The sequence below is a fragment of the Balearica regulorum genome, chromosome 9 (genome assembly GCF_011004875.1).
Source record: "Balearica regulorum gibbericeps isolate bBalReg1 chromosome 9, bBalReg1.pri, whole genome shotgun sequence".
Lineage (NCBI taxonomy): Eukaryota > Metazoa > Chordata > Aves > Gruiformes > Gruidae > Balearica > Balearica regulorum.
In genome coordinates this window covers 19033875-19059903 of record NC_046192.1, presented here as the reverse complement: position 1 = coordinate 19059903, position 26029 = coordinate 19033875, and the positions used below count along the sequence as shown (strand labels likewise).

The window sequence follows — 26029 nt, the reverse complement described above, 5'->3', positions numbered from 1 at the left end:
GCAAGCAGTTTGTAGGGGGAGGATTGGAGCACAAAATTACAAATAACATATTGTGCAGCTCACAGTCTTGGCTGAAGCTGTCAGCACCCAGCAGTTTCTGTTGTGCTGCTTATGGGCTGAGGTTTTGGGGATCCTGTGCTCATTGTGCACCTTGTGTGTTTGGCTCCGTTGAAAATTTGGGTACTTGTTTTCCTGCCTAATTGGAAACAGAACTCATTTGAAAATGTATTTGCTTCCCTCCAGGGATGGTACAATACCAAAATACAATGTATGCTTTGGCTTAATTTAATAAGTCATAATCTCTTCTCATATTTTATTACATTTAGTGCGAGGTGATTTTTTCCAGAGATGACTCAAAATAATACAAAAGAAAGAAGCTTGTCCTGCGAACAAAACATGAATTATAGCTGATAAAATCAAGATAGTTTGAAGGCTTGCCAGCACAAAGAATGAACTCCCTCAGATTCCTAACTTACAGAGTAATGTTAGCAACCCCAAATTTCCCTAGTAATTTTGAAGTTTAAAGGAACCTTAAGGACACTCTAAGGAAATCAAGAGAAAGAAAAAATTTCCTGTTAATGCGGAAAAGAATTGCTGCAAAATGAGGAAAAGAACAAGGTGATTTCTGCTGTTTTGATGAAGACTCATAGCTTACAGTGCTCTTGGACACACTTAACCCATGCCTTTTGGATGTGAATGTTGTTACGCTCATTGGGAACTGCCATCTCAAGAAAGTATATAATGCTGTGTGTGGAAATGTCAGCATAAGCAGAATGAGATGTTCACTTGGTTTTCTGAGTTTCTTGCACGGGGGATATTGTGCTGAAGCTCTGTAGACCGCATTATCTCCCAACTCTTCACCAGGTGCTGTTCAGGATGTGAGCTTTGGCTTTTAAAGCCATTTATGGGTGGAATACAGGCTTCTGCAAGCTTTCAGATGGGGGATGTAAATTCAGCATGCAACTATAACCGAGCATTTGGGGATTTACACTGTGAATCTCATACGTTTTGGTAGTCTGATGGAGCTGTTGTTTATTTTAATGTTGGAGAGCACCTTTCAGTCAGACCTTTCTACAAAAGGAAGTGGAACTAATTCAAAGAAGAATATATTGGGGGTTTTAATATATTGAACTCGTGTTTAAGAATCCAAATAAATCCATAAAAATTCATCCTATAAAAACCTGTAGAAGAGCCTCTTTGTGCTCATCAGTTTCTCTGTAGCAGAATGCAAGAAACTGATTTCAGTGGAGACCATATCTTGTGAGCTGAAATCAGCCCTAGTTCAGTAAAGAATAAAAGAATGTATGTAAGCATTTTTATATTAAGGTAGAGTTGTGCCTAAAGTGAAACTTGTGTTTTGCCAAACAGGTTCAGGCGTGAAAGAGAGAACCACATAAAACACGTGAGGCTCGCTGTCTCTTCAAGATGTTCTCAGGAACTTTGTCTCACACTGTAACTTTTTTCACAGTGCACGTGACATATAGGCTTGGTATTTTTAGAATGACAAATAATTCAAAAGGCTGTTCTTATTCCATCAGATCATTTTTCTAGATGCCTTACACCAGAGTTTTCAGAAGGTATCCACTGACTCTGAACCTCAGTGTCATCTGCACAGTTTGAGGAATTTATAATCACCATGCTTCTCTGCCTCATGCTTTAGAGATATATTCTTGAATGCTCCCCCTGATTTGATCTCTGTTGGTGTTTTTTGGGCCTCTCCAAAATTGTAATTCTCAGAAATTAGACACCTTAAGCCATTGGCAATATTTTGATATTGTCTGAAGATCATATTCCAGACTTCCTTCATAGCCTTGGGCAAGTTGCTTAACGTCTCTGTAGCTTCAGTTTCTTCACCTGAAAAGGAGGGAGAATATCTCTGTTGTATGCCTGCTGTGCAGCTTAATTCAGAAATGTGGTGCTCTGAACTCCTGGGATGCAGAATGTAATTAAGCTGCAAAATATTATTAGTACTAGCATTAGTATTAAATAACAATACATATTTATTCTAAATATACCATTCTCCTACTTCATGCAGTACTATCTAAAAGACCATTCACATTACAGACACATGCTCTGTGTGATATGGGTGAAGTCTTAGCTTCATGAAAGTTTTGCCATTGGCTTCTGTGGGGCCAGAATTTCACTTCATGATCAGTCTTAAACCTGTGTAAATCAGTGCAAGATCAAGGCTTTTATACTGTGTAAATGTGAGTTGTCCTTGATTTTTATAAACCCTGCAGAACCATTTATTAGGCATAAAATACATTTTAAAGGAGAAAAAACATAACTATGCATTTCAAATCAGTTAAATATTGCTGGCATTAAATATACTTTAGTCTTATGAATAATGTGGAAAGATTATTTCAGTGGAAAGATTAATCAAGGTTCAGAAATATCCCAGAGTCAATGATACTCATTGCAACTGCTGTCTGAAATCAGTAGGTACTTCCCAAACTCTTCAGAGGACTGGTCCCTACTCCAAAGAATTCAAAGCCTAAGATGGGGAGAGAGAAATCCCTGAAACAAAAAAATAGGCTCTCAGTGTTTTTCAGATACTGAGATTGGAATTGGTCAGATTTGATGGCAGTCTAGTAATGACTCTCTTATCCTTTAGGATTTAGCTAAAAATGAAGACTGCAACACAAATGAGATTGAGAACATACAAAATCTGAGATGAGGAATCAGTTCCCCACTGCCACATTTTTAGCCTGAGAAGTACATAGCTACAATTTGAGGCAGACTTTTCAGCTCTCCTTCTTTAAGTGTAATAGTGGTTATTTTAAATGCATGCATCATACTGAAAGGATGGTGGAATAGATGCTTTCTGGTTCAAGGTCTGCTGCAGAAAACATTTTCTGGTTTATTAGCTGTATGCATGCTGTGATGTCTCATAGTGCTCAGTGAGAGTACTCTTGGGTGCCAGGATTTGCAGGATTCAGGCCAGAACAGAATGTAAGATTAGGCTCTGAACCAGTACAAGCAGGCAAACTGCAGGTGTGTAGAGGGTAGCAAAACTACACTAGTTGCTGCCTGCTTACCACCTCCTGATGTCACTTGGAGTTTTCCCCTTCAGCCTGTTACTGCAACATTTAGGTCTAACAAATTACTTTTTTTACATCATATGTGCCAACTGGATCTCTGCTCTGCTTCACTCACTAATAGTTAATATTTGTGAGCCATTTTCTCCAACAAAGAGAGCCACTCTTTCATGGAGAAACTCTTTATCAGCCTGGCAACTTGTAAACTTCTTAGCATTTGATCTGATGCAGACAGTGGTCCTGATGAAATCAATAGCTGTATTGATTGAGTAGCAACCTGAGGGACTGGGCCCTGGAGTGGGCTAACACAGCTGAGAGATTAAGTCAGTGACTGAAATGCTTTCAGTAGAGTTAGGAGCCATCCCCTAAGACAGGAGATTTTCTTCAGACTAGAGATTTTAGATGTCCTTGTATGAACTCCGATGTATAGACAACTCACCCCCTAAATCAATCTTTTCATCCTATAAACACAGCTCTCAAAGTTCTCACTGTGACTGAACTCCCAAGAAGGACCTGGAGGTGTTGCCTTTCATGCTTCCACAGTTGTGTTCTCCATTAGATGAAACATTGGCTCCCTTCAGTACAGAATAGTGCAGCTTACTGGCTCCTTCGACAAAGTGAGTCTCCTTGGAGTGACCAGGAGCAGCAGGACCTCAGAGCTGCCCTGGGTTGTGCTACTAGAGCCATTACAACCCTTGGCTCTCCTGGCCATGAGGAAAGGCAACTCTAACTGCTGCAACTCTCCAAATCTTTTCAATGCCTGTGTCACACTTTCACCTTTTTGTCTTTCAGAAGTAACTCTGAAAATGAGCACTGTCAAGCCAGAAAAAACAATGTCTCCATGGCCATCCAAGGGGCAAAACAAACTTGCAGCACTTTAGTACCTGGATTTCGTAACCTCTCTGCTTCATGTTAATGTGACCAGCCTCTGGAGACCTCACAGATTCATTCCTCACCTTAGTTAACCAGCTTTATCTAGCAGCATGACTGGGGTCAGTTACACTTGCTAAAACTCATGACCTTGGATAAAGCCTCACTGATCCCCTCAGCAGGACAACATCCTTTTTCAATACTGATAAAAGACCTGATTCTGTGCACTGATACACAGTTTTCCACTGAGTTATTCTTGACTAACACCAGTGTTAGGGAAACACAGCAAAGATTTCTAAAATGTTTACATGGGATATTATTTGGGAGGTTTTGGTTGGGTTTGGGGTTTTTTTTAATTTATAATAATTGATCAATACTTATTCCATGGCACAGCGAGAATCAAAGTGAGATTTGTGTCTGCATCTGCTTATCGGTGCTGCTTTTGTAGTGGAAGACAATATAATTTGTTGCAAAATATATATCTACAGGATAACTAAAGCTTTGTCTATGTGAGAAAATACAAAGGATTAAACTGATGCATGATTTTCAGGTTGGGTGAAAATTTATGTGGACATTCTTCTGGTGTATGAGAGGTTTAGTCTACCTTAAAGTGGAGCTCAAAGAGATATCATCTCTGGGTGTTTTTCTACCCTGCAAAAAAATACTAACTTAATTAACTGTGTTTTCTCTGTTTAGTGTGCCAAAACTTTGACCTGGTGTGTGGGCCACAGGAGGTGTTCTTAGATAAGTGCTCAAAAAGCTTTCTTTTCCTCTGTGGGACCTTTCTTGCCAGGTGATTCAGCTCAGCTACTGTGATAAGCCAGGATCAGATACCCATCTCTGAGTCCAACTGTGCTAAAAAAAGGGGGTTATTGTTTCCCAGTCTTTCCTCCTCTCCCAGTTGTTTGCTGGTTTGTCCCTGCCAGATGTTATCACATCCTCAGATTGTTTGTGGAGATGTTCAGAAGAGGGTCCTTAAGTTGCTTCTGACAAAATCCTCTGGGTTAGCAAAGAGCTATTACTTAAGCCATCTTAAATAAACCTGTCTTGTTTTGATTGATAGGGATTGGGAATGCTTAAAAGATCAGCCCTTAAGAGGCTATGTGTCCTGCCTGCCTGCTGATCTGGTGGCAGGTAGCTGGAGACAGTAACCACTCATGAATTTGCAGAGAGTACATCTGCCCAACATCCCAGAGCAGCTCCTCAGCCTCACTGACACCAGCAATGGTGAGCTGGGACTCCTGATTTAGCTACTGGCCCACTATGTAGTCTTGAGCACATCAACCATCTATGCCTCAGTTTCTGCATCAAGGCATAATCATCTTCACAGCAGGAGGACAGTGAGTTAATTGTAGTGATTCGATCCCCTTGGTGCTGAGTTACAGGCAACTGGTGCTACTTCTGCGCTTCATAAGAATTAGCTTTTTTTTTCTCTCTGATATCTTGAGTAAATGAAAATCCAAATTTGTGTTCACAATGGGAAACTATACTTCACTTTGAAGAATGTTGTTTATTCTGATGACTCACTATCGGGATTGTTGCTATGTTAAGTGGCCCAGCAAGGAATTCTCCTTCTCAGCCCTCATCAGAACAAGCACGAAATTCCCAAGAACAACACGTCAAACTATTCAGCTGTTCACATGGAGGGCTAAAATCTGCTGTCTAGGTGCCCCCGAAATTCAGTTCAACTTTGTATTGCTGGGTATGGTTAGCATGAGTGCTTTCTTATGTGTATTCAATTAAAACTCACATCAGCTTCTCAGAGAGACCAACGCAAGTAACACTGGAGTAACAATAGCAGCCCTGGCTCCTTGTCTGGAATTACTCTGACTTTAATTTTGGCCATAAGGTGATGTTAGTTGTTATGATGCAGAAAAAAAAGTGTTGGTTACATGCAAGCTGGGTTGCTAAGAGTTTAGTATAGGCAAGACAAATTGTTGATAGAGCACCCTACGTGTCAGTAAGAACAGCAGAAGGGAAGAGTCCCCTTCCAACATTAACACAAGTTAGGAACGCCTTTTTTCCTCCTGAAGACAGGCACATAGAGCCATGTTGTGTAACATCATATGAATCTAAAGCCATAGCTCTGCAGTATAAAATATTTGTCAGCAATGCCAGCTTGAAGGAGTTCCCATCCCTGGCTCACTCCAGTGACACAGCATAGTCACTCAAGTGGTCACCTCTGTTGGCAGCAAACCACAGTGCAGAGGTAGTAATAAACAGTCAGGGGTCATTTCACTCCTGAAGAAAACAGCGTGTAACTATGCCTGAAAGTGTGCACGGCTGGGTTGCTACCCAGTTTGGTTGATGTTCCTCCTTACACCACCCTGGCTTTACAAAGCAGTATTGCATATATGTGGATATATTTAATCTGTAATATAGTCTGAGTAACTCTTCCAGTGGAATAGCTGGGGTAGGGGAGTGCTGCTTGTGTGGCTGGAAGAATATAAAATTGAGCCCTTAAAATGAAAATTAACAACTATTCCTTGGTAACGGCAGAGGGTCAGCGTGGAAAGTGAGTGGTTTTGTAATACTGCTATAGCCCAGGAGTCAAAAATCTATTTTCAAGCAAGTATCCTTCCAGAAAATTCTCAGTCTTCAAATTATTGTAAGATGCTTTCAGCTCTCCCAAGATGATATGATGGATGGTGAGAAAAGCAAATTAAACATACTGAGTTTAAGCTGGTTTACTGCTTAACTGTATCCTCTACTGGGTTTACTGTTTTTTATTTTAAGCTGCAAAAGGGTTATTACGATCTTAAAGCTGGGAGCTCCAGTCTCCAAATCCCTATAACATCATGCAAAAGTAAATGGGACAGTTAACTGACAGACACTGTCATAACTTACCCGCTGGAAGCTCTTGCAAGCTTCTGACACTAAAATCCTGCCTGTGAAGGCACAGAACCAAATCCTGTCATCACACAGTTTGACCACAGCAGCTTTGGGTGGAGCTATGGCCACACCACCAGACACAGTTGAGGGCCAGCCCTTACCTTCTCTGTATCCAAAGGGCCTCTGACCATCTTGGCATCTGTCTGAGCAGTCACAGTGCGACAGCACCTCTCATGATCAAAATCTTTAAGAGGAAATATGGAGACAGCAAGGGGAGGGTGAGAGATGGGATTTCCCAGGGACATCCAACCCAATGCATTCCCCCAAAGGTGGGTTGGGATTGCAGGAATATCTCCTGGCAGCCTCCTGCAAATAGGGACCATCCACTCTGGTTCTCAGAGGCCATCTCTCCCTCCCTTATCTCCACCATGCCAGGGCTCCCTCAGAGCAGTATCGCCAGACATCTGTTAGCTGCTGCTACCTCTGACCTCCTCTTCTTGCCATGCAGTGAGCCCCAAGAGCAGCTCACACTGTCCCAAATGGCATTAGTTAACTGCTCTCTCTTCCTCTCTCCATGGCTGTCTCCGTGGCCACCGTGACCTTTCATAGATTTGCTGTGGCCCCAGGGTTCCTCCTCTCCCAGCAGGACAGAGCCAGGGGACAGGACCTGGGGCAGGGAGGACACTGTGAGAAGCCTTTTCCCTCTCCTACTCTTGTTCCAGTGCATAGTCCAGGCTGCTCGTCTGTTTTTCTGACACATTTCTCCTTGCTCCCTACAAAGGCTCATTTTCTCAGGCTGATTTCAGAAGCAGTGGGAGATGCTGATGTGAAGCCAGCGTTGTAAAAGCACACTGAAACCTAGCTTAGACTTGGAGCCTGGCCTAGCCAGATCAGCAATAAAATTTTCAAAAGAGGAAAAAAGCTATTTCCCATCACAGGAGCAGTGGGGTGTTTTCCATGGGAACAATGATGTTCTGGTTAAGTTCTAAGAACTTTCCTAATTATTAGGCCAAACCAATGTGAAAGCTGATGTCAGCAGGAAGAGCTGATGGGAGGAATTATAATTGTGTCTGGGGCCATATGAAAGCATTATACCATGTCTTGCTCCTCCAGACTTTGCGTGAGTCATTTTCCTCCTGGTCAGGATTTTGTATTGAAGTGCAGACTGGCAGTTGTCTGGATCTTTCCTTGTGCCAAAATTGCTGTGAAGTTGGTTTTGTTTGGGTTTTTTCCAGTGCCACTGTGAGAAGTGCCATCAATAGAATTTCTTTGCTGTGGAGGGAGCATCAAGCAAGGCATCACACTGCGTGGGGCAGTAATTGCAGCGCTTGCTGCTGATTTATTGTCAGCAAGTTCTCTTGTGGAAAGTGTCCCTCCTCGGTTCCATCCATAAAACTCCACTGGTTTCAGGAGGAATTATGGCTGTTTGCCACTTCTGAGTATCTGCCTCTGAGCGCTTAGGCCTTTAATTGTATGTAGAGTTTCTGTAGAAGCCTATTTGCTGCAGAGACCTACCTTTAGACACTATTCTGCAGAACCCTTCCCAAATTATACTGTAGTTTCTATCTGTAAAGCTGAGAGAAGAGTTTTGTCCCTCCCTTGATTAGAAAGCATTTTTAAAAGCAGATCCACCAAGTGATCTACCTCTTTCCATCCCTTTCAGCTCATCCCAGCTCCTTGTGGCATCACTGGAAAAGTACCCACTGTTTTCAGATAGAACTGGATCGGACTCCAGGATACTCTGAAGAGACACAGTCACCAATTTATTGATGCTGTCAACAGGTGAAACTTGTTACAAGACTGTGTAAATCTAATTTTGAGGAAGCAACAAAGCAAGCAGTTATGTCATAGAAAATTGGCAAAGCTTGAAAATGATCTGACAGTTGTGTCAAGCACTTCCTGCTAGAGTCTTCCAATCTGAGAGAAAAACCCATCAGCTACCTTGTGATCTGTGGCACTCATGTCCATATGATGAGTTAAGCCACTGCACTAGCATCAGCCGCATTCATTCACAGCTGTATGGTACTTGCTGAATCCTCATGCAGTCTTTCCGATGCATAATCTGGAAGGCTTTGTTATATGTCAAGCCTGCTTAAATGTTCATGCACTTAAAATATTCAAAGGCTTCTGTCATACCCACAAAGCACTGGCAGAGCTCCCCTTCCTCAAACTTCTCCTAGGCTGCTCTGGGAGAGGCTTGACTTTTTAGCTGCTGTGGGTGTTAAGCGCGTGCTCTTAAGCGTCTGTGCTCAGCCCTGGTATGAGGTCTCTGTTCACACTTGAGCACAGATTTTCCCAGACTCAGACATGTGGATACTCAGAACTTTTCCGTTTATGCATGCAAGAATATGTACTTGCACAGAATACATCAGCTTTGCACAGGATTTTAAAGCACAATTGCCTTTTACTTAGTAGCACAAAAATATATGAATCTACCAAAAAGAAGAAAAAGAAACCACCAACAAAATATCCATATTTCCTGGCTGTTTCTTTACCACCATGGGCATTACTCAGAGTCCCATTAAGTTGATCAGTTTTTCTTTGCAGTTCATCTTAGGACTTTTGAGCCCTGCAGTCTTTTTCAGCTCTGCCTTTTGGCTGGTACCTCAGCTAAACCAGAACACGCATGCTGAAAAAGCATTTCCTTCTTCTGCTCCAAACCTTGTGTATTTTGCTGCAAGTGTGTTTCTATATCCCAAAGACTGATACATCTTGATATATGTATTTGTTTTTGATAATTTTCTCTGCTGCAAACAGCAGTCTTCTGTACAAGAAACGGAAGTGACTTTTCCTGCTCCACCTTATCTTCTTCTGACAGTAACTCCTGAAACAGATAAGCCTCCTTCCATCAGTCCTTCGCTGTTTTCTGATGCAAATTCATAAAACTGGAATTAAAATTCATCCTGCTGCAGTATGTGGTGGTTTCCCTCTCGACAGTTTTCTGAGTGAGAGCAGCAAGTGTGAAGGTGTCGAAAAGCAGCCTGCAGTGCTCCATGTCAGCTGTAGCTCTCTAGCAGGAAACACTGCCGTAGCGAGATCAAAAACTGATATTAGCATGGTGTCCGGGGCAATGCTGCCTAGCCTTTTTGTTCTGTTAGAGAACATGCTATTTTCTTGCTCCATTGCTTCATCTGTAGCACACTGGCAGTGGTGACTGTCATTATTATTATTATTATTAAGGGATAGTCTACCATGCTTTTCAGTGGAAAATTGGATTCTTGACAAAATCGTTTTGCTTAAAGTTTTGTCTTTGGTGGGAAAATTTCACTTTTTAATTAAAAATCATTCAAAGAATATATATTTTTTTTTGGCCTGAAACTTTTAGAAAGTATTTCTTTAGTGCAATGTTGTTAATTTCTATGGGACATAGGGACAGATGTGTTTATATTTTCTGTCTGTTTTTATGGCTCACTATTATAGCACTGACTCTTGTGGTTCTTCAGAATACCTTTCAAGTGCCAAAGAATGAACAGAGGGCCAGTATCTATTTCACAGTTTTATCAGGATAAATCCATGCTAGCGCCACTGAAAGCAATTTCTTTGTATATACGTCAGTCTGTCCACAGGGCTTCTTGACTGGTTGAGCACTGGGGGCAGAGCTCCTTGCTGCAGACATGGCTTATATTGGCAGAATAATAGTAATCTTTTGCCAATATGCTTCAAACTGGTTTCCCATACTGCATAAACTATGTCTGGAAGAAAAATAGTTTCTGCTGACACTGCTTTTGTCAGAAGAAGAAAAATATCCAGCCTCTGACCAAGACAGTCGTATGACCGGATGCGCTATGTGCAGGCAAGGGCTCAGATGCAGTATCTGGTCCTGCTGCCACCTGGCTAGCGCTGCAAAGGGTTTTCTGCTATCATTGCTCCCATGTAGTAAAACCAACTAACACCACTTCCCACGCCCTGGATACTTGGGTCAAAATTATAAAGGTGCAGGTGGATTTGGTAGGTAAAGCAAGTCCCCCTACGAGTCCGTGATTTTCATGTGAACGGCTAGGTTCATCGCCGTGACCTGCCAGCAGAATAACAGTCTGTCTTCCTAGTGATAAGCCACAAAACCCCGGAGGCGCTCCTGGCACCTTCTGAAGTGCAATCTAAGGTGCATGTCAGTGCTGATTAAATGGAAGCTTTATAGAAGGTGGTTTGGGCCTTGATTATTTCAGAAGCACCAGTAGTCAGGGAACTGGATCACTTGAGCTGTCAGCTGGGTGATTTAGTACAACTCCTATAGGGAATAATGAAGGTTGTGATAAACTGCAGTGTAAGAAGCCAGTAAATAACTTTTATGGTAGAACTGTATTTGGAAACACTGAATAATGGCAACTAGTGTCACAGATCTTAGGGAAAGGTGCTTTCCAGAGTTATATATTTAAATGGATGTAGTGGGTCTAAGCTGTTCTTTGGGGAGTCATTTGAAATCGATAGAATGACTTCAGGGTTGATTTAAGAAAAGAAAACGCCATCAATAATGTTACATATTTATTGATAACATGAAACAATTAACTCCGTTGGAGAGGAGGAGTAAATGTGTTTATGTTAATGCTGATTTATTACTTTATTACTTCTGTAACAGAAAGCAAGACTTCCAAGCCCTAGCATCCACTTGTTTTTTTATCTTAGCCTATTTATCAGTTCTTTTTATCATGAAGCCCAAACAAATAAGGAGAGACATTTATTATGTTCTTTTTATTTCACAATGCATAATTCAAATCTGGAAATATTGTTTATACATTTATACATTTATTTATAACACTTTTCTACAGTTTTATTTTCTATAGGGTTTTTTAAGAACTGGTCACATTTGAGTCTTTATTTTTCTTGTGTTTAAATTCAGAAAACTCTCTAAATTAATGTCCAGTAGAAAACTGAATCTCATGTTCTAGTTGTAGACAGAATTAGATTTTTACTAAAATTATACATGAGATTCCTTTTATGCTTTCATGAGGTGACCTTCTTTGCTACTCTAGCAAAATTTTCAGAGTAAATAACTGAAGTGACTCTGAAATACTATTTGCTTTTGCAGTGCTGTACCAGGGATGCTGTACACTGGACAGGTGCTTGTAGTGACTGTAATTAGAATCTGGTTTGATGACACTCGAAGTGTCCATACATGTGGAGATAACTTCTCAAACATATCTCTGCACAAGTCATAGGGCTCTTTTCTCTGCTTCCCTGCGCTTTGGGCACTTGGGGAGCATAGGAAGCTGACATTGTACTCTTCTGGGGCCTGTGCTGACTGCAGCGCGTGACTGTGACACGCTGATGGATGATGGAGGACCAGGTGTGTGCTGAACCATCAGCCCTGGTTCTGTTCCAGTGACAGCTGGTGCCCAAGTTGGCTCTGGCTTCAGAGAGAAGGCTCCTGGGCTGCGCTGCAGGCAATAGGAGCTTTGAATGTTTGAGGAAGCAATAAGTGGCTGTGACCACTGCCTGATCTCTGTGGCATTAATTTTGCCCATCGGCTATATAAATCCTCTGCAGGCTTTGTTTTTCTGAGTCCTTGTTATTTACTGGAGTGAATTTACCACCAGTGAAAGGTCTCGGTCTGACTGCCTCACGTACTGACATCCAACCCACTATGCAGCTCTCAGATGCTTTGGTACATAGCGTGATGATGCCTATAGATATATATAGTGCTGGGCCCTTCCGTTTTCTGATGAGTTTTTGTCTCCCTTTGCAGTGTCTGTGGCCAGGTACAGCACAGTGGGATGTGCTCCCGTGTAAGAGGTGTTGGAGAATCCGAGGACTCCAAGAGCATAATAACACAAGTATGATTTAGGACAGGTCAGACAGAGCTTTATTAACTGTGATCATAGTGAGAGAACGTTTGGACAGCATCTTCCCCTCTGCTCCCCCCTTCTCTGCCAAGTGATTGCAGAGACCCAGCCTATATACATACTGTTTCAGAAAAAAAGAAAAAAAAAAAAAAAAAAAAAAAAGAACAGCTGAAGAAGACAATCATTTCAATGCAAACAAGCCAGGTATCCATCCCTGGGAGGGATGGACTCCTTAAAGAGCTTGCTAACTGCCACAATTCTAAGGAATCAAACAGTAAATAATGCAACCATACGGAGAGACAGTTCTTGATGGAGCCTATAGGAGTGGTACAGCCAGTATTATCGTAGCTCAAAAGTGGGGAGTTGGGAAAATCACAGGCTGTTAGCTTCTAGTCAAAGAGAATGTTATTTTAGTTAGGATAAACTTCTTAGCCAGACCTCTCAAATATTAAATAATAATAATTTTACCACCACAGAGGTAATGTGGGGTGAGCACTGTTTTTCTTAGGTTGCAATGAATCTGCAATAAGTGTTAAAATGCCTGCAAAGAAAATATTTTAAGACCAGAATTATTAGAAAAGTGTCAGAAAATGTGAATAGCAGCAGGGAGCTGTTATGGCTTATATGGTGCCATAAGGAGAATCTGAGTGATGCCAGGAGGGTAGAAAATCAGTTAGTGCAGTATTGCTCTCTGCCTTTTGAATTTCTGGAAGACAACTGAAATTTGGGAACATGATGGTCAGCTCTGTGACCCCTCACTACAGCTCTGTGGTTTTGACATACAAGTCCTAGGCGACTTCTGACTGACTAGTCAGTTACTATAAACTACAGTCAGTAACTATAAAAATGTTCTTTTCTGCAAACAGACAGTATCACTAGATGATATCCTAGGTGAACTTTGTTTAGGACCAATCAGGCATTCTTTGATAAGCTTTTTTTTCTTTTGCTGTTTTTCCCCTCAGAAAAATTCTAATCTGTCAAAATTGAAATTATTCATAAACCAGGATCCTTTTCCACTAGTCTTCTAACTCAGCCAAAGCATGGAACTGCTTTTTCAGAATGTACATGACAGGAAGTTTTGACATTTTTAACATGAAATCTTCATATTTTTATTTCAATTGAAGTCACTTTCTACTTTGAAGTTTTAAGAAAACGGAGATCAGAAAATTTAAATGAAAAAAATTAAAATAGAAACAAAATGCTTAAAAATAATTACAAAACACCCTCAGTGACCTAACCTGAACATTTTGTTCAGCTTTCACTTTGCAAAATTTCCAAGTTTTCCTTATTTGACTGCACCACAGATGCAAAGTATTGACAAAGCAGAATTCTTTGATGAGTGCAGAGCTTCCTCCTGCCCTGCAACAAGTATGTAAAATTGTGACATAGCAAAGTCACCCCTGAGGAAAATTACTTAGACTGGGGTCCTGGTTGTATTCTGACATTTCCAACAATTTTGGAAGTAGCAAGTTTTTCTTATCTCTCTATTCCTGACTCCCTTGAACTACTGGAAATAATTCCTTTGGATGAAATTAGCAAAAGGCCTTTCATAAGTGCATGAATGGATTCAGGTAGTAGCACATATAATGTATATAAGAATATAAGAGAACAACAGCAGATTAGAAAATTGGCAATTGCAGTCCTATCATTCTTCATCATAGAATCACAGAATGGTTTGGGTTGGAAGGGCCTTAAATATCATCTAGTTGCAGGGACACCCTCTACTACCCCAGGTTGCCCAAAGCCCCATCCAACCTGGCCTTGAACACTTCCAGGGATGGGGCATCCACAGCTTCTCTGGGCAACCTGTTCCAGTGCTTCACCACCCTCATCATATGGAATATCTTCCTAATATCTCATCGAAATCTACCCTCTTTGAGTTTAATGCCACTACCCCTTGTCCTATTACCCCATGCCCTTGTAAACAGTCCCTCTCCAGCTTTCCTGTAGGCCCTTTTAAGTACTGGAAGGCTGCTATAAGGTCTCCCTGGAGCCTTCTCTTCTCCAGGCTAAACAATCCCAACTCTCTCAGCCTGTCTTCATAGTAGAGGTGCTCCAGCCCTCTGACCATCTTTGCTGCCCTCCTCTGGACTCTCTCCATCAGCTCAATGTATTTCTTATGTTGGGGATCCCAGAGCTGGATGCAGTACTCCAGGTGGGGTCTCACAAGAGTGGAGTAGAGGGGGAGAATCACCTCCCTCGACCTGGCGGTCACACTTCTTGTGATGCAGCTCAGCATATGGTTGACATTCATTCATTCAGTTCAGTTGTTCCTTTCCAGAAACTGGCGTTTCTAGTCTCCTCTGCCTTGTCTTTCAGTAATGCTGCTGCTACCTGTGGAGCCAGCCCAGTGCCTGACCACCCATGAGTTTGTGAGATCCCTTCTCACCACTAAGCCAGGGCGCTGCCCCTCACTGCGTGAGGCAGCAGGTTTTGCTTTTGCCTAGATACAGAGCTGCAAGGCAGATGTACAATGTTCTGGAAAAAAAGAAATGCTGCTCAAACTAGTGTGGGTATACCCCAGAAAAACCTGTACACAGGTAAAGTAATGCAGTTATCCACTGCTCTGGGTTATGCTGTCATTCTGTATCAAGACAAATTAGTGTACTCGGAAGCAATCAGAAGTAATTACTCTTTAAGAAACAATAGGCGTCACTCTGTGGCTTCTATCTGACAGCTAAAGAACTTGGCTTCCTGTGAAAAACCCATACAGCTTAATCTTCTTGTGTCAGATCATATTTCCCTGTCTTCTCTTGGTAAATGTTTACATTGCTGCAGTAAAAGGGACACTGCGTGATCTTGGCTAACAGGGGACTGTGTGTTTAGAGATAGTAATGGGATCCAGCATCTTTCAGCTATCATTCTTCAAGATGAACGCAAAGAAGGTTTGCAGGTACAGAATAGCACCTCTGCAGGGGCTTGAGTGGCCCCATTCTCAGGAGTAAATCCCGCTTCCATGAAGTTGTTTCCTACTGTTACATGAACTGACACTGCGGCACAACAATGACAGGAAATGAAATGATAGGAAGTGAGCACGGAGACCTGCCTGTTCTTTTGCTCTTCAGGTAAGACACTCAATGACATTCCAACTGATTCATTTTAGGAGTGTAAATATACACACTGAACCCTGCTTTTGCTACCCCCTATTGCTGCTTTTTCATTCCCATCACCAGCTCATCATTTGTAGGTGTTTCCTTAAAGATTGAAACCTTCCTAAAGGCTCCAGTGGCATCTTTGAAATCTTATAGAAATCTAAAGTCAGGTGTGTGTCAGTCAGTGACTGTGTTTTACATTCTCAGGAGGAACTGCAGGATCCATCTCAGCAAAGATGAAGCCAAAGAGTGGCAGACTGAGATCCTAGTGAGCTCCATACTTGTAGTGATTATAAAGTGTGCCTCCTTCTTAGGTAGTAAAGTAGAAAGAGTCTAAATTTCGGATCCTGGCAAATGCTGTCATCACTGATGCTGCCCTCAGAGGGTTGTTTCAACCTTTTGTAAGTTATCTTTATGGTAGCTTGTGGGAAAAGAAGACTGAGAAACAATAAAGTGATATTAAGCAGTGCATAGGAAATCTCGATTCAGTTCCTGGGTTTGTTTTGGATGTCTTGTGTAACTGAATACACAGTGTCCATTCATCTGGGTTCTCTTTCCATCAGATATAACTAAGAACATTTCCATACCATCAGAAGGTGATTTTGAGGATGTCTTTAATGGTGAGAGATTGGAATATTCCGTGTTGTTCAGTGCTTGGAGGTAAAATAGAGATAGGCCAGTTAAATGCTATTATTTAATTGGCTTTTACTCTATCTGTGAGAGTTAACAATGAGACAAGACTTTTAGGGAGTTTAGGTCTCTTTCATGAGACCAAACTGTAGCTGACCTTCATTAGTCTTTTAAAAGATACTACAACTCTCAGTAAACTTTGTTGTGCTTGATTTCTTCATCAGGAGGGTGGTGTAGCACTGGAACAGGTCACCCAAAGTGGCTGTGAAATCTCCGTCTTTGGATATTTTTAAGATGCCATCAGGCCAAGCCATGGTTGACCTGATCTGATGTTGGCAGTAGTTCTGCTTTGAATGGGAGGTTGGGATGGGGATCTCCAGAGGTTCCCTCCAACCAGAATTTCTGTGATTCTATTATTCTAATTAGCTTTGTCCTACGTGGAAGTACCAAAGTTATTTTAGGAAATATCTGTATCTTTGTGCAGTGGAAGCAAACAAGATAAACATTTATTATCCTTCATTAGTAGTATTAAGTAAGTATTCTAACAAAGGCAAACTCTTGAATAGCCTTGCTTTCTGGCTCTCTCAAAGTAAGATTAAGGATAGATATTAGAGTAGATATATTATCCACTTTTCAAATGAATTTTTATATTATATCCATTGGTTATGTGCATTGCATAATAATTTATTTGATAACACCATAATTATATCACTTCTGCAAAATAGTAGTAAGTCAAAAAATTGTCCAGCATTAACTTCACAAACATGTTGCAAAATACAGCTAAAGTATGTCAGTGTCTTATGAAGATACTTGAGGCTGAAATATCTTCCTCACCTACAGACTTTTCAAACTAACACACAGATGCTCTACAGAGTTAACAGCTGTTACTATTCCACTAATGGGAAGTATTTTCTCTTTCTTATGTTAAAGATAAGTCATTATTCCCTTCTTTCTGTCTTATGTTCAAGGTCCAAATAGTCCTATCTCTGTAACAGTAACCAGTAGAACTTAATTAGTTCTCTCAAAACTCAAGTGACTTTTGTGTACGCTCCTGTAGCTATTAATGCTAAAAGCTCTCACATAAAGAACAAGAACTGTAGTATAGTAATAACATGAGGTTCTCATTTTATGTTTTTATGTTTACTACTTGTTACTATTTCATGTATATGAACTGATATAAAAAGAGGGTGCATGCATATTTACAAGGATGCACAATGTAATGAATTCTGCATGGTTCTATTAATGGGCCTTTAAATCCTGGTTTTGTCTGTGGAGGAAAATTGTTGTGTTTACATCTGCCATTTTGTCCCGATGTATATATGAAAAAGGTATGAGTGACATGTGCCAGGAATTAAAGAAATGAAAGATACAGAAATTCAAGGCACTGAGTGGAGGTTTGTTTGTCTTCACTTATTCCTCCTGTCATCTTACAACTGCTAACTCACATCCATATTAAATACCTAAATTCTCCATTCCTGCAGTTTTTGTCCTGAAAAAAAAACCCATAGTAAGTGCAGTAAACAATAATTCTTTTCCTTCGATGTTCATCTGATAATTTAAATGTTCCTTTTAAGCACAAAAGTGTGGCTTGTTACTCTGCACATGTGTATGCTGGGAGAAAGTGGAAGGAACCTCCCCATCCCTGGCTGTCCCTGCTGGGTACTGACTGGGTGCTGGGAGAGAAGATAAGCAATGACAGCACCATTTTGGCTGATGCTTCGGGAGCTCCAGAGTTGACTGTGTAAGCTGCCCTAGCAGGAGCCCCAGCACCACGGCTCCCAAGTGGAACTGGAGGTGATTTGTTTCATCTGTACTTCGGGCTAGTGATGCTCTGCCTGCAGGAACCCGCCACCTCTTCTCCCTCAGCTACTAGAACTCATGAAATCAGGGAAAGGTGCATGCTCTGCTGTCCTGTGAAGTATCTAAGGAGAGTGTTATTCCTGGGTATGTAGATTCCCCAGAGGGAGACATGACCATGAGACAGGTCTGTTAAAGATCTGATCTGAGATCCAGCCAGGTGCAAGGGTACATGTGGGTAGTGCCACCAGTCAGGAAGAGGGCACACCGTGGCTGGACTCTGAGACACAGGGGTCTGCATCTCAGACAGATGACTGTCATTGTGAGCCTGAGGAGGACAGTATTTACCTAAAAGGCAGAAGACGAAGCAGATGGTCATAGCAGGCTCCATACTTTTACCAGATTTTTTTTTTTTTTTAAGGTGAACTTAATAGACTGATCCCGGTTTCAAGAGGTAAACAGCAGTGGAGGGTGCCATGCCTGTTGGAGCTGCCTACACCGGCTCTGGAATGATATCTGAACACAGAAACCCACGTTAGTGTTTCTGTTCTGTAGGGGTCCTTGCACTGCGCTTTTTGCCATTATATCCAAAGAGTGTGGATTCAGCAATGCAGTTAACAGCTGTCTCGTGTCATTCGCTGTCTTGTTTTCTGCTCGGGCAGGGAGTAGTGCAGTTTGTTTCAGCAGGGAACGTCTAAATGTGTACTCTGCTCTGTGTTTATGCTGGAAAAGGAAAGATCAAAGCACGCGCTTGGAGTTAAAAATGGAGGCTGTGTGATTAGGGACCTCATCTCATTCCCAGTCACATGTGTATGTACATGTACTTACACGGATGTACCCCTGCCCCTCATCACTGCTGGAACCTGGGGCAGGAGACAGTTCTCTGAAAATCACGTTGTTCCTTTGGACAGCCATCAGAGGTCAGGGCTGCCTTTGAAGGGAAGTGAACCTAACCTTTATCTGTGACTAATTAGTTGTCTGCAAAGAGGAGCAACCCAAGATCAGGTGATGATAGTGGCTCTTTTGAGCCAGAACAAAGCCCTGTCCAGCCTGGTGTCCAGTCTCAGTGCACTACTGGAAGCATAAGAACATAAAAAGGGGCACCCAGACAAGAGTCCTTTTTCTGACGTGTCTTTCCAGCTTCTGGCGCTCTGTGTGGAGGCACTTGTGAACTTCAGGTTGTATCTGAACTGCTCTATGTAGTGGCTGTTAGTGGATTCCCATGAATGTATCTAATTTTTTTGAACCTGCTTATTCCTTTGGACTCTACATCAGTCATCTGCACATTCAACTACCATTGTGTAAAAAGTGTTTCCTTTTTGTTATAAGGAGCAAAGAGTAATTATTCCCTGTTTGCTTTCTCCATCCTGCTCCATGCTAAATACCTCAATCACATAAGTTCAGCTGTCTGTTTGATAAGCGAATGAGTCTTTGTCTATGAGGTCTCTTTAATTATAGAAGCGACTTGGTACCTCTGATGTTCTCACTGCTGCTCTTGACTCTGCTATACCTTTTTGAGATGGCGTGACCAGAATTGCGTGCAGTGCTCAAGACATGGGCACACCAGGGATTGACAAAATTGGAGAAAGATGTTTTCCATTTTGTTGTCTCTTCCTTTCCCATTTGTCCTTAGCATTGTGTGAGAGTTAACAAGCAGCTCTATTGTTAGAAAAGCCTACAGGGAGACCCTCGCAGGCTCCTCCTGGAGGAAGGATGCGGATAACAGGACATGATTTATCTGTTTAATTTATGTTGGACTGTTTGATTTTGCAAAATTAACTTCCTCCCTGAAGAAAGATGTCAGATGAAATTTTCAGTTGAAAGGTGCAAGGGGAGAGTGAGAGATTAGTGTTCATAGCAGTGCAAAGCTGTGTGCTTTGATCCTTTTTCATGCTTGCTGCTCTGCTCCACTGTGTATCTTGCCTACAGGACAAACTTTGGGGGCAGGACTGTGGAGACTGGCTTATCCAGAAACTGCCAACCAGATTGTTTCCCTTGGATCAGGCCCTATCTCGGCAGTTATGTCCTTGGCTTTCACATGCAAAAGAAGCACTTTATTAAAAGAAACAAGATACTTCCCAGAGTCTGACAGCTTGCATTTTGAACTATCACCCCTAACAAGGGACCTTAAAACTGACCCCAAGATGTTAATTTAACCATTACAATTCCATTAGTCTAATTTGTCATGAAACATCTTTAACTAATTACCTACATTTGTAAGTTAGTCCACATGTCATGAGATAAGAAGTCAAGCATAGTCATAGGTCACTGCTCTGGGCTGCCATCACATAAGACAGACCCTAGATGAAAGGGAATTTGGAGTTGATAGGAGGAATCTAAATGACAGCTACTCAGTCAGTACAAGGCAGCCGTGGCTGTAATGTAAAAATTGGACCATTGTTTTAGAAGTGGTGTTTTGGAAAAGATGGGGCATGCCCTCATTAGCAGAATAAGGTCTAGGCAGACTGAGCATAACCCATTCCCCATAAGCATTTGTCTTGAAGGTGGCAATTTGATAAATGCAGGTCCCACTAAAACCATTTGCTAAATTTGGCAGACAATAGTATCAAACATTTATGACTGAATTTAGAACTGTCCCTTTTCAGAGAGACCTGATTATGTCCTGAATGTTACTTAAAAAAAACTCATTTGGGAACTGCTGTTGGTTTCCTCAAACGACAAATGTTGAAACAGAGGGAAAGACCAATTAGGAGTCTGATTAAAGGTTGCGCAAGCCTTTCACTGAGTAGTATGTCTGGATTCAGCTCCCTATTACTTGTTGGAAATCTGCCTGTGAATTTATAGTGGGAGCTGCAACATGCTGCATGCCACAAACACCTCTCTCTCTTAGATTTAGGCAACTGTAAACTTCCTTTCATTTGTCTTGTTCCATTCCCCTAGAGACTGGATGAGGAGAAGGATATGGCATGCGATTAATGCGGGATGAAGCATTCAGGAAATTCCCTCATTCTTTTTTCTGTTTCCTTCTTCACTGAGAGAGGAGGTGCAGAGGGAGGTGGCTGAGAGCGATTCCCCCCATCAACACACAGAGTGTCATCATCACACTTTTGGCTGCGGGTGCTGGGTGTGAGGGGTAATTAAATCCCTTCCTCCCCGCCAGCCCTCTGTCCCTTAGCTGATCCTTACAGACAGCAAACGCAATTGAATTCTTCACTTCTGTCACTCATTTGATCAATACAAAGGGCCAGCAACGACACAGCTATACTGGTCAGGCCAGCCCTACCTTTGTAGTCCCTAAGTACAGGCTCTGTCCAAGCCATAAATCACAGCTACTCTAAATTATAGAGGCTGCCAACACATCAGAGGGCTGGAGTGGGAGCTCCCTGTGATCACAGCAGGGAGGGGAGGATAAGGAAGGCCCTGACCAAGCTGTCTTTTCTGTACTCAGGAGCTTTATTCAGACAGCAAGGAAGAGAGCGGGCTGAGAAGTTTCTGTGCTCCTCTTGCAGGCATAAGCAGTGTTCTCAGCAGTGTTCTGGTGTTACCTGCTGTCCTCAGGAAAAATTGAAATCCTCTTTCTACAGGCCATAAGGCAGTCACTGAGATTAGGAGGAAACTCCCCTTGGCGGTGTATTACTGCAGACTTTATATCTACAGACACCCCTTCTTGGCATCCCTATGGAGAGAGTGGACCCAGTGATTTGCACCTTCCCCTATGCTCAGCCAGCACTGGGAGTGCTCTGTCCTCTCTGAGGAGGAGCAATGGCATTGCCAGGCTGCCCCCAGCTCCTGCCACACACCTGCGACAGCCCTGCGCTATCACACAGCTTGGTGGTGTGAATGCCGTGGCACTTCTTTCTTTCCTACGTGGAAGTTCACCTGTTATTTTCTACCAATATTCCTCCAAATCTTTAAAGATAAGTGAATCTTCAGGTCTCCAAATCTTTAGCGTGTCTGCAATGGGCAAAGGTATCTACCAGTCTGTAATGAAAAATCACAGACAATCCATCCTTTCGATCTCTTGCTTTTATCCTAAACTGATAAGGGGGGCCCTTCTGTGCTTGTCAGCTTTGCATTCTTGGCGTGTGCAGCATAGCCGAGTATTGCAGATTAAAGGTGAAGAGTTGAACAAGGAAAAAAAACCAGGAGCGAAGCAGCTGTTTAATGAGATAGAGGGGCTTTCCTCTTGAAAACTGTTTATCCATGTCCTGTCTGTTGGTAATTGCACAGAGCATTTTCTTTATGGAGCATGTTAGCACTGTTTTCCCTGTTTAATATGTTTTATCCTTTTGCAGGTTCATCTTTTCACCTTGGTAGCATTAAATCATTCTTTACGAAATTGTAAGTGAGCCGCAACATATTTTTTTCAAGGTGCTTAGTTCTGCCCTGCACATCTTTTGTCTTATAGTTACAATAAAGTTCAAGTGTGCTCACGAGTCAAATCTTAGATGGTCTCAGTCTGGACCTAAGTTTGCGCCCTTGCAGTTCCAGGTTCGGAAACTCCTTTCCACCCAAGCCTGTCTCAAGCTGTGACAGAACATCTAAAGTTACAAATATTACAGATATTGTTGAACTGACTTACAGTGGTAGGATGTACTATGCTGCCAGTTAGAACCAAACCTTGACAAGATGAGCTTCTTAGCAGCTGTTTTAGTTTAGTCATGTCACTGTCTTTCTTTCTGCTAGAGTTATTTTCATTTTTGCAAACTCTTCCCTGTGCCTTAGTCTGTTTTTCAGGTAGATCCTTCATCTGCTGGTGCCCCTAAGAGTCTCAGATGGGACAGCTTCACCACTGGACTCTGTGGCGCCATTGGTGGAGTCATTTGCTGGGATTCACCTCCAGAAAGAGACCTGAAAATCCATCATTACAAAATCTGCATAAGCTTACAGGGGGCCAGAGCAGCTAAGAAAGATCACTGGAAAATGGCTAATGTATGTATGCTGCCACTGTACATACCACTGTCCTTGTTGCTCTCTGCGGAGGTGCTGGGACAGTACAAGAGTTGCTGACAGAGAAAAGCAAGAGAAGGGAAAATGCATCTGTCAGGAAGAGATGCAGTCATGACTCTGGCATGGTATGATAAACAGCACATGCTGCTCAGAGATCTGGTTGTGGATGGGCCATATGCCCCTGATCTCTCTCCAGCTTGCTTCTGGAGGTCCTTCTTCTGTGGTTGATGTGAACAAGTCTGGTTCTTTTTATCACCTCTACACAACTGGGATCTACTGGACTGCAAATTAAGTTAGAAACAGGAACATTTCAGGGTTGGGAAGAGTGATCTGGGATTTTTCTGATGACAAAAGTTCCTGATCTCATTTGTATAGATAATGCCAATGTTTATATATGTATAAGTTATAACAGGGGGGGTTGGAGAAATGGTGGGATCCTGGGTTGGGATAGGAGGGGTTTGCTGTGAGGTGGGGCCTTCTGAAATGGCAGAGGCTTGGGGTCATAGTCTGGAGAAGATGGAAGCCCTGGCTTGAAGAGTGTTGTCGCAGTCTGGAGCAGGAAAGGACACTGGGTCTGAGATGTGGGACAGAAGAGAGACCATCTGCCTCACAAGGGATTGAAGGAATTTATTTCGGGGACTTGAAGGACTGAAGGAATTTATTTCACACGACTGTCCCTCCCCCATCCCATGCACATGACTGCATGCAACAGACAATTTTGCTGATGGAAATGTGGTAGCTCTATTTTCTGCCCCACCTTTGTCTTCTTGTCTTTTTACTTGTCCATACAGTATCATATACCCTATGGCATAATAGAATTAAAATAGATGATTATGCAGATGCAAATAGATCCCTAAGGAAACCTAGCACATGGACATAACACCACAGGCAAATTTTAACTGATTATGCAACTATAAAGAAGTTTCTTCTTTTTAAAATTAAATATACTTTAACTGGTTTTTTTCTTCTTTTTTAATGCTAACAGCTTAACATTTTCCTCTCCAGGTAAAATCTGAAATGGAAGAGAGGGAGCTCAGGCTTAACACGGAGTACCATATGGAAGTGCAGGCAGTAGCTTTCTAGGTTTAGAAACCTCTGAAGAGCACAAAACCTTTCCTCCCATTTGCAGTACTCCTCCCTCTGCATGCAGAGTGCAAACCCTGTATGCATTTGGCTTCCAGATCTGTGGGTCCCACCCTCTTTCTTATAAGCTGTGAATTTTCTCCCTTTCAAAGCACAGATCTCCCCCCCCTTCCCTGCCCCCAGGAAAGTTTTTGCCCTGCAAGTGCCCTGGGCTTTTAAATAGTGTGGAAACTCCCTGTTTTATTCTGTGTCTGTACTGCTACCTCCAGTTCATGATTTCTGTTCCTCTGTGGCCTCTGCTAATGCGTAGCGTGGCCTCAATGGGGTGGTTTTCTCTGCAGTTCCAGTGAAACATGGCTGTGTTACAGGCACAGGTAAGGGTGTTGGAGGGACTGTAGCTGTCTCGCTAGCGCAGTTTCTTAGGTAGTGGAGAAGAGGTACCGCTGTTTCCCTTCAACATCATCAGCCTGATTTTATTATTATTACCAGCAAGTGATGCCAATACTGTTCATGTTCCCTTGCCCCAAGGCTTGATGGATACATTTAATACCCATGTTAACCCCTGCCCGATCTCAGTAGTACCTTTACGATGGTATTGCCTTTCCAAGCCACAGCTGATCTTGCAAGTCTTCACACTAGCTAATCCAGCCTCTTTTGGATTCTTTCCCAAATGTGTACAGATCTAAGGGAAACACTCGGCAAGGATATTTTCCCTTGATATCAGTGGATCCAGAATTTCTTCTTTTCTTATCTACAGGGCTGCTCATTCCTTTCCATTGTGATCAGCAGTGAGGGCCAGATACTACTTACAGAATATAATAATTTTTAAGGGAAATAAGAAAAAAAATAAGGGATCTAAACCAAAGCCATCTACATTTTCTGTCTAAAGGTACAAACCAGGTGGACCTGCCCTGACACTCATGCTGCTGATTAAAAGATAGCATGTGATGTAAAGAAAAATACATAGTCTTCTCTAAGAGTGATCCTGCAGCAAAGCAGGAGATACCACGTGTGTGGAGGGACCAAGGATTAGCTGGTGCCTGAAGCAGAGACCGTGTGGGCAGCATCTCGGGCAGCATTTCTCAGAGCAGCATCAAGAACTCTGGCAGACCATAGCAGAACTTTTCTACTTCGTTATGTGCTGAAGAGTAACTGGTTTCTACTCGTTAGACACTAATCAAGGTCACCTCTTCATTGCTGAATGCTCCACATTCACTACACTGTTGGCAGGAGAGCTTGCTCTGCTCCTGCGTGCTCAGAAAAAAACCCCAAACAAACCAAAATAAAATAAAAGGAGAAGAAATCCTTTGGCCAACCATCTGTTGGAGCACAGGCTGTGGACACAGTGCAGATACAAACGCCTGGATGCATTTTGCAGGTGTGCCCTGTGACCCATCTTTCCATGGAGGAATTCACTGGGAAAATAGATTGCACTAGACTGTTCCTGCAACTGCAGTTAATCACGTCTTTTCTATATTACTGCTACAGGATTAACACAAACATTGCTCCTATTTTCAGGCTTATCAAAGGCAGCAGCACATATCTCTAATCTCCTATTTCCCTGCTCTCTTTAAAGTGTTTAAATGAATGGAGCACTGATGAGCAGGGATGTGGTGCCAGCAGGGATGGTGTCATTTAATGCTTCGCTATTTATGCTATTTAATGCCTGTGTGGCTTTATGTGTCCTGGGTGACTTGCTAACCATCTGGCACCCTCCACCCTTTCATAGGACAGACGGAGGTGTAGACATCATCTTCATTTGTCTCCAGTCCAGAGAGTGACCAGCAGCAATAAACCAGCATAGTTCTGATGTGCCCGCTCCTGCATAGCCTGCACCTGCTGTCACTGACGGATGAAGCTTGGAGGCCGTGGTTTGGTGGCCCTTGATACCAGGCCATTTGGATCTCAGTGAGCTATGGGCACATACCTATATTTCTATTGAACTGGTTGGCACATGCAACCTGGATTTTTCTTCCAGCTGTAAAAAGCATAACGA

At 42.3% G+C, this 26029-nt stretch overlaps 1 long non-coding RNA gene across 2 annotated transcripts in view; it reads left to right on the top strand.

Moving 5' to 3' along the window:
- LOC142602951 (uncharacterized) overlaps positions 1–23329 on the top strand; it is a 44165-nt gene extending 20836 nt beyond the window's left edge. Inside the window, exons 3-4 of one of the 2 annotated variants that reach the window (XR_012836806.1) lie at positions 8404–8522; positions 22738–23329. This is a non-coding gene — a long non-coding RNA (uncharacterized LOC142602951). Of the gene's footprint in view, positions 1–8403; positions 8523–12423; positions 12594–22737 lie in introns of those variants that run through there. The other variant, XR_012836807.1, reaches the window with a different exon arrangement.
- Positions 23330–26029: the final 2700 nt, after the last annotated feature.